The following is a 13,725-nucleotide window of genomic DNA, read 5'->3' on the forward strand; positions in this document are numbered from 1 at the left end:
CTGGCTGGCCAGGATCCGGTAAAGGTTCCTCAGCGTTGGAATCTGAGGGTCAGTAGTGCGGTGCTTGTAACCCAGCATGTCGGTAAGGCAGTTCCACTGCATGCCAAGAGTGGGTTCCTGGAGGTCAGTACTATTTCGTGACAGCCAGAGTTCACTGCTGGTGGACCTGGCACCCTTTGGGAGGTGCTCTATAACTGATGGCAAATTGCTCGCCCACTGTCTGATATCAAAACCTCCCTCAACAAGCAACTGCCTCAAGCCGTCAACCACATCCTTAGCTTTAGCCGAATCTGGTGTGCTATAGAGACAGTTATCTACATAAAAGGCCTGTGAGACAACTTCTGCTAAGCCGGGCTTATCCTCTGCATGCTCTTGGGCATGGTGCTGCAGAGCGTAGATAGCACAGCATGGACTGCACGTCGTTCCAAAGGGTAGAACTTGCCATTCATACACCGTTGGCTCTTGCTCTCTCTGCATGTTTCTCCAGATAAAACGAAGAACTGGCCGATCACTTGGAAGCAGGCGCACTTGGTGAAACATGCTTCGAATGTCACCACTAACTGCAACGGTGTGCTGGCGGAATCGCAGGAGAACACCTATCAACGATGGGCCAAGTGTTGGGCCAGGTAACAGCTGCTCATTGAGGGACAGACCATGATACTGGAAAGAGCAGTTGAAGACAATTCTGTCCTTTCCGTTATGGTGCACCATGTGGTGTGGGATATACCAGGCTTCTGTGGTCTGTTGAGCTTCTTCAGATGAGATCTTCGCCACATAACCTTCTGACTGTAGCTTGCGAATTTCAGAGCTGTATGTCTCCGCCAGTTTAGGGTTACGGGCCAATCTGCGCTCTATCCTGCGAAGACTGTGCAACACAGCTTCCTTTGGTGCCTGAAGGGTTATGGCTGAAGGACGGCGGAGGAGTGGGGTTGCATAGCGCTGGACTCCATCTATCTCGACCCTCCTTGTGGCTGTCTGCAGTAGGGTGATAGCAATCTGGTCTAGCTTTGATCTAGTTACTGCCTTTTGGCAGTATGGCAAAGTATCAACCTGCCATAGTCGTTGCACGTTCTGGAGGAGCTCGGCTTGGGATGCAGCTGCGGTGAGGTGCAGGCAATGCTGTCCTCCACGTGCGGTCTGCATAGGCGTAATTGGGCCCTGGAGTGACCATCCGAGTCTGGTACACACTGCCACCGGTCCTCCTGTTGGTCCCTGACGGACGGGCTGGATAGGAGTAATTAGGTGTGGCATATCAGATCCAATGAGGAGTAATGGTTGCACTCTTTCGACTAGCTGCAATGGTAAACCCTTCAGATGTTTATAAGTCTTCTGAAGAGCAGCTACTGGGTAGTTATGCTCAGCCAGACTCAGCCTACCGGCAGAGAAAGCATCAGATATTAGATATCTTTCAGATGGCTTGGAGAAGGGGGACACTTCAAAGGAGACAGTCAGTCCCTCCAGTTGTTGGACATCCTCATGAACCGTCTGCAACGGAAGGGTCTCATGCTTTCCTGAGATCTTAAGGTGTTGAATGACAGGTGACAGAACAATTGTTCGCTCGGATCCATCATCTAGGATGGCGTGAGCTTCCATAGATCGGCCCCCATTATGAATCAGAATCTTCACCACCTTTAGCATAACACGCTGTGAGCGGTTAGGGCGGTCGATGTAAACCTTTGTGGGCGCTGAGCTCACCATCAGGACAGTACTTGGTGAATCACTTACTGCATCATGAAGAACGGTGAGATGAAGCTCCCTGCAGGTTTTGCATGGACGCTTAAGATTACAACCTTCCACTCTGTGGTTCCGACCACATCTCTGGCATCGGTCTCCCTCCTTTATCCAAGAGATGATCTGACGGGTGCTTAGCCTTTTGAAGCTGTCACAAGAGTTTAGAAAATGTTCCTTGGTGTCACAATATGGGCAGTATGGTTTCGGTTTTGGGTTGTGCTTTGATGACCCAGACTCAGCCTTTGCCATTTCACTTCCTACTGTGTGGAGAACAGGTACTGGCCTTTCTTTAGAGTAATGAAGTTTGTGATCCTTCCAGGTCTGCCTTGGCGGCTCAGTCTGGAATAGGGCAGCTGCGCGACTGGAAATACGTTTTGCCTGTGACTTAACTTGTAACCAGATGGCTAAGTCAGGAAGGGTGTAGGTTCTGTCTGTGCCCGATTGTAGTATGCCCCGGCTGAGACAGTATTCTACAAAACTGTCTCTGTAAGAGACTGGCATTTTGCTAAGTAGCCGGTCAACATGGGACCCACACATAAGCTCGTAGCCATTTGTCCTTCAAGAGTCTGCAGCATGCCGACTAAGGACTGAACTGAGAGGGCAAATGAGTCAAAGGCCTGAGCATCACCCATCTTTAGTGGTGGGGTATTGAGAATTGCACCTAGCTCTGATTGGACTAGCTGTCTGGGCTGACCGTATTTCTCCTGCAGTGCCTGCAGAGCCGCAGTGTACGGATATGAGTGATGCATGTAAGCCTTTGCTAGCTGGAGGGCACTAGGAAGTTTTAATTGACCAATCAGCACCTGAAATTTGTATTGTTCACTTAAGTGGATGTGGTTACTCAGCAAATTATCTAGCGCCATTTTGAGTAGGGCAAAATCACTCTCACGACCACTATCGAACACTGGCAGTGTGGGCCTTGGGATCCCATAAGCAGATGCAATAAGCAGGTCAGTTCCGGATTGTGGTGTTGTACCAGGGAAGGGAACTGCTGCTGTCATTACCTGGCTGCTACTGGAGTTGGCGGTTGCTGCCCTAGGGTCTGACTGAGTGGCTTGTGAAGGCAGTGAAGCTGTAAGAGGAATGAGCTGTGGCAATGCCTGTAGCCCTTCGGTCACCAAGTTAGGGACTGGATGTGATGCCATTAAGTTTAACTGCTGCTCTTGTTTCACAGACTGAGTGACAGGAGTAGATGCTGAAGCATCAGCATGAGAGGGCTGGGACTGGTTAGGGTTCTGAGACACAGAGGGAATGGTGGCAGCCTGTGTGTTGGGGGTTCTGCCCCCATGTACTCCTGAAAGGGTTAGTGAAACAGACTCCCTTTGAAACGGTGGCTGGTCAGTGGAGTTGGTTGTTAACAGCTGAGCTGGTGGTTGAGGGAAACTCACTAGTGGAGGAGAAGGTTCAGGGGGAACTGCGTTCCTGTCAGATACAACCATTGATGTGACCAGTCTTGCCAGCTCTAGGTCAGACTCTGCTTGCTTCAGTCGTCGGTTCCTGTCTCGCCGTTTCATTAAAGCTTCCTTAGCTTGGAGGGCCTCCTCTTGAGCTTGCTGTGCTGCTCTCATTTTAGCCTGTAGCTCTTGATCCACTACATCCGCCTGTAAGTCATCTTCAATTTCCTGACGGAGGCAGTCGAGCTGACGCCGCTTAATGTTTTCCTCCAGAATTGCAGTTTGAGCAGGTGAGAGATCGTGCTGAGGGTAGAAACCAGTGGAGTAGATGGTGTGTCTTCCAGACCGAGAGGTAGAGCTGGTTATAGTGCTAATTGTTCTTCTTGAGCTGCTCCTGGGCTTGCTCCTTACAGTGTAAGAAGGTGTTGCAGGATGAGCTTGGGGGGCACGGTAACCAACTACATAGTCTTCTAGGTAAGATGGAGGATGGCTCTCTCTGTGAGGTCTGCCTTTGGGATCTCCTGCTTCTAAAGCTGCATCATCCATGGTGTTATATTGTTACTTCAATCCGGCTCGAAGGACCAAATTTAATGTAGCAAACACTGCTACATCTGACGAGAATAGGATGCTGATTGAAGTGGCACCATGAATGGTAGATTCCGATTAGAGAATCAGGAGACTGGAGATCCGTAACGACAGCTTTAATATAACTTCAAATAATGAAAATGGTCCATTACAGGCTGAGTGGCATAATTACAGGTAGACCACGTGTACATGTTGGGGCTCATGGAGCATATGAGTGTGGTCTGTAAAAGAAACAAACATAACATAGTGCCTATGAGCCTAATGAGGATTTTCACTAACAAATTAGCAAAAGCAGTTGCAGAAATAAACAAACAAATAATAAGAACCCCAGCAAGCCCCATACAATCACTGCTGGATCAGTAGCAACGACAAGCCATACAATTTCAACAACAGCAACTGTAAGCAGCAGCAGCATTAACCGAATTAGCATTAGCATCGAATGCTAACAGGCGCTAACTATCATAATAGCTTACTAGACCAACAAGAAACACATAAACATGGTGCAAATCACGGATTCTTACTTCTATAATACCAATAACGAACGGTTAAAGAGTGAAGTGATCCGTAAAGGTACTTACTTTATTTATTACGCACACAAATAACCACCATGAAGCACCGACTTTCAGCATGTGTTACACTGTAAACGGTCCGGGCGGAAACAACAAACCCGACTTCCTCTCAGTCTTTCTAACAGATTATGTAAGATTTTTTTTAATCTGAAATGTATTTTTGTGACGTGGTGGCTGGCGGCGGGGTGGCGGTAGCTTGTTAACTGGTGCAGGTTGATTAGCTTTGCTGGTCTTTTTATGCTGTGCGTGTTGTTACGGCACGTAGCACCGCTCGGCACCGTTTAGTTTTTCTTGTCTGTCTGGGGAAGTTGAACGACAAGTTTTGCGCGGACCGACTCGCGGAGCGGGGGCCGTCAAGTTTTGCGCGGGGTGGGGGGGGGGCTATCCATGTGTTTTTTCCCTGCCATTCACTATATGCACGCGAGAAAGCAACAACAAAAAAACGCGTGTTAACGTCACATAAACATGCACACATATCGAGTTATTTTTTTATTTTATTTTTTTTTTTGAATGTTGGCGGCCGCCTCGCCAAGACAGCGCTGCGGGAAACCCTGGAAGTGCAGGACTTTGGCCATATGTGAGTTGGTCGGGGGGGGGGGGGATCCACTTAATACAGTGATGTTCCAAAAAGTAATGGGATACGATCGGGCGCGTCCCCGTGGAGCTGCGAGCAGCAGCAGGAGGAGGACCACGGGAGCGAGCACAGTCTGCTGTTTCAAGCGTCTTTCTCTGGGTTTTAGTTCTTGAAATCAAACAGTATTAACACCAGTAAAATAGTTATATTTGGATTACAGTACAGGTATGTGTCGTTTACCCTATTCTTCCTGTTCTCCGCTCAGTTTCAGGTGTTTGTCCTCATAAATTACTGCAATTTAAACGGGGCTATAGCAGTAAAAATCAACTTTAGCTTGTTTAGATTTAGAACCATTCTGTTGCTTAACTTCCCACACTGAAAAATATCCCTGAATAGCCAAAATAATTTAACTTGCAAAAAAATGATTATGGCTTATGTTACAACAATTGAAATGTGATTTCGGCATAAACCTAAGCAAGCTTAGTGCAGACAAATCATCAAGTGTGATCGCATACTGGCTTAAAGCATAAAATTCTCAGCATAGAAATAGTTATTGGTTTGGGTTGTTTGGAGGCAATGGTATTTCAAATAATGCCCTGTCATGACTTGAATTGGGATTAAATCTGCTCAAATTGAAAACATGATTATTGATTATTAGCTATAAATTGCCTGTTTAAGATGAGTTTTCTTTTTTTTTCAGTTCATGCTAAATTCAACTTGACAAGTGAAGTCTGTGTAGAGCTGAAAGACTCCTCTGGAGTCGATGTTGATCCTGATATTTTTGATGAACTGCTGAGGTCTTCTACAGTATCTTTCGAAGTGATCACTGAGCACACTGGTAAGGAAAAAAAAAAATATTTTAAACATTTATGAATGGCCCTTCCAGGGCATTTTCTGTAAAATATAAATTAGAGCTGGGTGGTATGGTAATTTTTTATATCACGTTTTTTCTACTACCAATGTCGGTTTTATCTTTTTTTCTCCAATATAGACAAGTTTCACAGCCAGAAATTCCAGCGCCCACCCTTGCTCTGCAAGCTGGATTCTCGTGAGATTTGGAGTTTTCTAAACTCACAAAAATCCATCTTGTCAGGCTGGGATATTAAAAATAAGATTGCCAAAGTGCATAAATGAGTAAAATGATATAGTTGTGCTGAAAACTGAAAAGAAATCTTCTATATTTTGTACAGAGGCTCCTGTTGACGAGAGTGAGGTAACTGATGCTTCCTTCAGTTCTGAAGATGGGTCGTCTTTGAGCTCAGCAAGCTCATCCGCTACAGTGATAACAGAGAACACCAAAGCACAGAGAAGACGACTGATTGAAGGACCACCTGACAGTAAGATGGCCAAAGATGTGAGTGGAGTCAGTGTAGCAATTGGAATATTTATACATTTTCAAAATTCATAGCAGGATGACATTTAGCATCTGTTTCAGATTGTCTACGTAGCTCTGCACCAAAAACAGGGGGGAGAAGATGTATTAAAAGAGTATAACAAGACCAAAAGTCTCTCTGATCCAACTAGAAAGAAACTTGTCAACATTTTAGTGGCTGACATGATTGAAAGTCATGGGTATGTAACCACTATTTTTAAGTTCACTTATTAAATATATGAAATATATAGTTTCTATTACCTCGAGTTTGACACTTGTGTGAAATAGCATTTTTATGTCACTGTTTTGTAGGAGGGTCCCTCCTGTCGGTGTCCGCATTACCTATGCCCTGGGAATTGTCACCCTCTTCCCTAATTTGAAAGATAATGCCTCGCCAACTGGCTATGTGAGTATATACATTTGTTTTTTATTGCAGGAACCTTGATTCTCCTATTTGGGTGTGGCACATTTGTATGTTTTGGTCTGTAGAGCTGTGAAGTCGACTGGTCGATTTATTGGGCGAACCCCGCCTCTCGCCCGTTGACAGCTGGAGATAAGACACCAGCACCCCTCGCGACCCCAGCAGGGATAAGCGTGTCAGAAAATGGATAGATAGATGAATTGTTTACCATTTTTCTCATTATTCATCAAGTACAATACTTTGTTTTTGTTATGTATGCAGATTTTAATTATTTCCTTTTATATTTCTAACCCCTATAAGTGAGGAAAAAAATGATTTCAAAAATTAAATGGTTAAAATAACAGCCATCAGTTTTAATCACTAGAGTTTAAGGTTTCAACTGACTAGACTGCTTTATCAGCTACCACCATTTTGTTTACACACAACTGAATGAACCACAGTAAATTAGATGACTCACTGTATTAAACATGTCTAAGTGATAATTTTAGAAAACGCATTAATAAGCAACTCTTTTTTTTGTCCTCTTCTTTTGACAATGACTTGTAGCCCTATTGTGAAGATCCTGTTGAATGGAATGCAGTAGACAATTTGTCTTGTCTATTCTGTTTTGTGATAGGAGCATTACTATGATCCTCAAAGTGGACAGGGGTACCTGGCCTACCGATTGAAAACCGTACAGCGGAACACTGCAAGCAACTTCAGGAGAAGCTCTGAGTCTGCTCATCAGTGTGGCCCCAAAACTCTGAGGCAGACAGAAACATCTGACCAGCTGTTTGGGGATGATTGCACAGAAGCGATTTCCATAATGAAGCATTCGTCAAACCCAGAAGTCATCAAGGAGAAAATGAAGGCAACATTTCAACATAGACAGAAACTGCTGCATGATCTGGAGCAGTCATCATTCATCTTGGATCACTTCCCAAGATTCTTGGATACACCAGGCTTAGTAAGAAACACAGACTTGATTAACTAATTATTTGTGTTGAATTGCATTTTGATGCATTTTTTTTTCTGTGCAAGATCGAGCAGGACTTCATTAGGCTCTTTGGGGAAGACATCTCTGGAAAGTTCATTGCAAGATGGCCTACATTCTACAAACCGAGGGTCATCACTGTCAGCAAAAGCCTTCGACAGAGTTCTCATCTGGATGAGCTTCTGTCCGCTCAGGAGGAATCAGGTGAATATGGTGAGTGTTAATATATAAACGTTTTGCACACTTCTCTCTACACTTGCATTTTGCATGCTCTGATTGTAAAGTTGGTATGTGTTATTTTTTAGAATGGGACAGAGACTTGGCAGCTATTCTCCTGCTGGTTCATCTCTTGCCTCCAACTGCAAAGGGGAAGAGACAGGGTAAAATCAGTGCACCTGAGGCAGCTGACCGTGTAGTCAAGTTCATGAAGGTATGGTTTTGATATGACAATGTTTTGCTTCACTTACTGTAAATCAGACTGTTTTTCCAAACTTTTTTATTTTGGGGTGTCCGGTGAAATTTTCTGACAAAATAGAGCTCGACTAGTTTTGGGAAAATAGCAACGGTATAAATTGTTTGGAGTTGTGCGATCACAACAAAATGGATGGCATAAATAACTTTTTTAGCCCACATGGTTAATGTTGTATATCACAGCCAAATTTTTGATATGTTAAACACTCAATGAACATGCGCTTCATGTGTTACTTGTAAAGGATTAAATTAATCAAGTTTTTATTATGCTCATTATCTTATTCTTAGGCGGGGACAAGCTTTACAACATTCCTTGCCAGAGTTGGATCTACACAGCCCTTTCTCCTTTGTGTGGGAGAAAATAAGAGCACTGTGCAGAGGTTTTATATCATCCTGGATCAGAAGCCTATTACCTGTGTGGCACAGACTGCAGTGGCTGCTTTCGACGAACTGTTTAAGGCACACTTTGTGTTTGCTGTGTCTTACGATGCAACCCTCCTCAACTTCGACACATTCATCCAAACAACGGTTTATGGCATTGACGTGGCCACAGCAAAGGAGAGCCCCAGAGTCAAAGAAATCAGAGTGAGGATTAACAACATTTGATGTTAACCTGTTATGTCTGTAAAGTTCAGCTCAGAAATTGTTCAGGCCTCTTCCAGCATTTAAAGTTTAGTCATGCTTTGTATCCAGGGAGAAAACTACGTTTGAGATGTGGGGAACATTGTTGTTCATCTGTTTTTTACACATATTCTGGGTTCAAGAAACACTTGGTAAAAGCACATGGAGACACACTTGCCACTGAAGTTCTTAATGTGGACAATGTTATTGATGGGGTTGAGACAGCTGATGTTTGTGCTAATGATCCATTGAATAACTCTCCTGTTGGTCAACAAAATCTTCCCAAAAAAAGACAGTTAATGGACATATGCAGCTCTGTTATTGCTCAAGTTCAAGCAGCAGGAGTTTCAGAAAGTATTGTCCAGTCTTTAACTTGTTCAATGGAGGAAGTTATTAATGATGTCCCTGTTCAAGCACAGGATGCTGTTCTTCAATGTCTGTCATCAGAGGGTAATGAACAGACCTTAAACAAAGTCAAAAAGTGTTTGAGAACTTAGAAAATCTGTTTGTGCACCTTAATACAGAAACAAAGAGACAAAGATATTTTGAAAAAAAATGGAAAATTGTTGAACCAATAGAGTATGTTCTTGGTGTACGTTATGATACACGCGTTGATAAAACCACAGGTACATACAGTCAGGTTCCTGTCAATGACAAATTTATGTATGTACCTATTTTAGGAACTCTTGAGTCATTGTTCACCAACCAAGAACTCAGTAGCTGCTTTCAGCAAGGGAAGAGTCATGAAGATGGGATATATAGAGACATCAATGATGGTTCTTATCTCAGAAGTCATTCTTTATTTTCAGAGCAAGAACATGCACTCCAAATACAGCTTATGATGATTTCGAGACAGCAAATCCTTTGGGACCCAAAAGGGGTTCACACAAACTTGGCTGCATTTACTTTATTTTAAGAAATTTGCCAACTAAGCTAAATTCAGTTTTGATGAACATTCATCTGGTGTCTCTATTCCATGTCGAGGACTTAAAGAAGTATGGTTTTGGCCCAGTCTTGCAGCCGCTTCTTAATGATTTAAAATTTCTTGAGACAGAAGGTATTAAGGTGCCATTTTCTGACACACCATTAAAGGGTTCAATTGTTCAAGTTACTGGTGATAATTTGGCATTACATGGACTTTTTGGCATGGTGGAATCATTTAGTGCAACCTATTGTTGTCGATTTTGTTTAACTGATAAAACAAAGTTACAGTCAGTATTCAGTGAGGATGACCCAAACATTATTTTGCGCACAAAAGAGCTCTATTCCGAACATTGCAACAACATGACACAAAATCCCACGCTAATCCACTCTTTTGGTGTAAAAAGAGAATGTCCTCTTAATGCACTGCAGTATTTTCATTGTTCAAACAACTATGCAGTTGATATTATGCACAACCTTTTAGAAGGTGTTGTGCAATATGAACTTCAGCTTCTTTTTCAGTACATGGTTAGGACTAATATAGATTTAAACACCCTTTCAGAAAGGATACAGAGCTTTAACTATGGCTACCTTGAGAGAAACAACAGACCTAGTGCAATCAGAATTGATGGTGGCAATGACCTTGGCCTCAATGCTATTCAGTCGTGGTGCCTCTTACGCAACACACCTTTGATGTAATTCTTATCTAAAATAATTCTTCTTTTGATTCAAATTGTCAATATCGTGTGCTCACCAGTAATTACAGATGGTATGACTTATTTTTTAAAGCATCTGATTTCTGACCATCATAAACTCTTTAAATCTGTATTTACAGATAAGAAGCTGATTCCAAAACATCACCTAATGATACATTATCCAAGATGTATCAGAAAAATAGGACCACTCATCCATGTGTGGTGTATGAGATTTGAAGGGAAACACAATTGTTTTAAGAAATCTGTGAAGAACTTTAAGAACGTTACTAAAACCTTAGTGAAAAAGCACCAAAGGCAGCTGGCTTTTCATTGGGAAAAGTTTTACTTTCAAAGGTTTCAGTTTGGCCCTCTTAAAGATTATCCAACAAATGAACTAAATTGCACGGAGGTTTTAAGATCTTGTCCCAGATTGAATGTGCAGTGTGTGTCCACAACTTCATGGGTGAAAAACTTTGGAATGTTTGTTTGCACAAGTACTGAAAATGAAATGCCTGTTTTTCAAAAAATTGTCAACATCATTGTCAACAACGATGAAGCATTTCTTTTGACTACTAAAGTCACTACAGAGTTTTTTGATGAGCACCTGAGTGCTTTCAAAATAGACATTGTGGAGGATGTGTTTGCTGTTATTTGTGTGTCTGACCTGATATATTATCAGCCTTATGACAGACAGTTTTCAGCTGATAATGATGAAAAAACGTACATTGTGCCCCGCTGCTGTTTTATATGAGCTGCGCATTGTTTGAGGTCTTTGAAAAAGAACTGTTTAATAAAAGGGTTAAACTTTGAATTTCTGTTGTTTTTTAATATTTAGGGGGTTTTCCCATTATACTTTGTATTGAGATGCTTAGTAGTCCATTCTTTACTAATTAAAAAACAAAAAAACATTTGGTTTTGGTATTGACACCACAATAGTGTTAATTTTTAACATTATATTTCAACACAAACACTATTGTAATGTTAATAACACACCCAGTAGTGTTGGATAATCAACAATGGCTGGTGTAAATTTAACAAAAATTGGGTGTTAGTCTATTAACACTTTCATAAATGTTATTTTAACACTAGCTAGTGTGGACACATATAGACACTTTTTTGGTGTTAAATTTAACACTGTGGGTGTTGAATTAACACTGGCATTTTTGCTGTGCAAGTCCTGAACGGGGGAGAGTGACAGTGTTCAGTTTCACGGGCGGCTCTTGGCATTGTTGATAAGGCCGGTAGCAGATGGGAAAAAAAACTGTTCTTGTGGCATGAGGTTTTGGTCCTGATGGACCGCAGCATCCTGCCAGAGGGAAGTGACTGAAATAGTCTGTGACTGGGATGCGGGGGATCAGCCACAATCTTCCCTACACGCCTCAGAATCCTGGAGACGTACAGGTCCTGGAGAGATGGAAGATTGCAGCCAATCACCTTCTCTGCAGACCGGATGACACGCTGCAGTCTGCCCTTGTCCTTAGCGGTGGAACCAGCGTACCAGATGGTGATGGAGGAGGTGAGGATGGACTCAATGATTGAGGAGTAGAACTGCACCATTATTGTTCTTGGCAGGTCGAATTTCTTCAGCTGGCACAGGAAGTACATCCTCTACTGGGCTTTCTTGGTGAGAGAGTTGATGTTCAGCTCCCACTTTAGGTCCTGGATAGTCCTGATAGTTCCCAGGAAGCGGAAAGACTCCACAGTGTCAATTGTGGAGTCACAGAGGGTGATGGGGGTAGCTGGGGCTGAGTTCTTCCTGAAGTCCACAACCATCTCCACTGTTTTTACAGTGTTGAGCTTCAGGTTGTTCTCCCTGCACCAGGTCGCCAGCTGGTCAGCCTCCCACCTGTAAGCAGACTCGTCACCATCAGAGATAATTCCGATGAGGGTGTCAAGCTCTTGAAGTTCGTGGATGACACCAGACTGATGACTGGAGGTGCAGCTGTTGGTGTACAGGGAGAAGAGCGGAGGAGAAAGACCACAGCCCTGGGGTGAACCGGTGCTGATGAGCTGTGAGTCAGTCACGTTTTCCCAGCTTCACGTGCTGCTTCCTGTCAGACAGGAAGTGTGTGATCCACCTGCAGGTGGAGTCTGGCACATTCAGCTGGGAGAGCTTCTCCTGAAGCAGAGCTGGGATGATTGTGTTGAAGGCAGAGCTGAAATCCACAAACAGGATCCTGGCGTAGGTTCACGCAGTGTCCAGGTGCTGGAGGATGTGGTGAAGGGCCAGGTTGACAGCGTCGTCTGCAGACCTGTTGGCTCTGTAGGCAAACTGTAGGGGGTCCAGGAGGGGATTGGTGATTTCTTTAAGGTGTGAAAGCACAAGGCGCTCAAAGGACTTAATAACCACAGAGGTCAGAGCGACGGGTCTAAAGTCATTAAGTCCTGTGGTCCTTGGCTTCTTGGGAACAGGGGTAATGGTGGAGGATTTGATGCAGGCTGGCACGTGACATGTCGCCAGTGAGGTGTTAAAAATGTCTGTAAACACTGGAGATAGCTGATCAGCACAGTGCTTTAAGGTGGATGGAAAGACAGAGTCTGGTCCAGCAGCTTTCTGGGGGTTCTGTCTTTTGAAGAGTTTAACATGTCTCTCGTGTATGGAAAGAGTTGTCACTGAAGTGGAGGTGGAGGTGATCTGTTGGGTGGTGTCTTGGGGGGTGGTTGCAGGACTGTCCCTTTATCTGTTGAAACAACAGCAGAAGTTGTTCAGGTCGTTTTCTAACTATCGATCGTTCATGGAGTGGGGGGGCTTTAGGCTTGTAATTTGTTATCTGGCTAAGCCCTTTCCAGACAGAAGCAGTGTCTTTGGCTGACAACTGGTTTTGCAGCTTCTCAGAGTACAGTCGTTTAGCCTCTTTCACCATCTCTGATTCTGCATTTATCCCCACTTTTGAAAGCATTTTCTTTCTCCAGCCTTCTGAGTTTTGCTGTGAACCAGGGTTTGTCATTATTGGAACTCACCCTGGTTCGTGATGAAACACAGCAGTCCTCACAGAAGCTGATATATGATGTCACGGCCTCTGTAAACTCATCCAGACTGTTGGTAGCAGCCCTGAAGACATCCCAGTCAGTAGAATCCAAGCATGCCTGAAGATCCTCCACAGCCTCACTGGTCCACTTCTTTGATGTCCTCACTACATGTTTGCAAAGTTTTAGTTTCTGCCTGTAAGCAGGAATCAGGTGAACCATGACGTGGTCAGACTGGCCCAGTGCAGCACGGGGGACGGCGTGATAAGCATCTCTAACTGTGGTGTAACAGTGATCCAGAATGCTCTCCTCTCTGGTCGGGCCTTTAATAAACTGTTTATATTTAGGAAGTTCATGAGTGAGGTTTCCTTTGTTAAAGTCACCAAGGACAATAACTAAGGAGTCCGGATTTCTCTGCTCCATATTCAGTA

General features: G+C 43.6%; 2 long non-coding RNA genes across 2 annotated transcripts; both read left to right on the forward strand.

Annotated features, from left to right (window-relative positions):
• The first annotated feature begins 7,368 nt into the window (after positions 1-7,368).
• Positions 7,369-7,944, forward strand: LOC118564153. Its single transcript, XR_004931679.1, has 3 exons — positions 7,369-7,592; positions 7,667-7,832; positions 7,925-7,944. It is a non-coding gene; the product is annotated as an uncharacterized LOC118564153 (long non-coding RNA).
• Positions 7,945-7,959: 15 nt separating this feature from the next.
• LOC118564156 lies at positions 7,960-11,138 on the forward strand. The gene is made up of 2 exons (XR_004931682.1): positions 7,960-8,049; positions 8,379-11,138. It is a non-coding gene; the product is annotated as an uncharacterized LOC118564156 (long non-coding RNA).
• Positions 11,139-13,725: the final 2,587 nt, after the last annotated feature.

This window comes from Fundulus heteroclitus, chromosome 1 (genome assembly GCF_011125445.2).
Source record: "Fundulus heteroclitus isolate FHET01 chromosome 1, MU-UCD_Fhet_4.1, whole genome shotgun sequence".
NCBI classification, from domain to species: Eukaryota; Metazoa; Chordata; class Actinopteri; order Cyprinodontiformes; family Fundulidae; genus Fundulus; species Fundulus heteroclitus.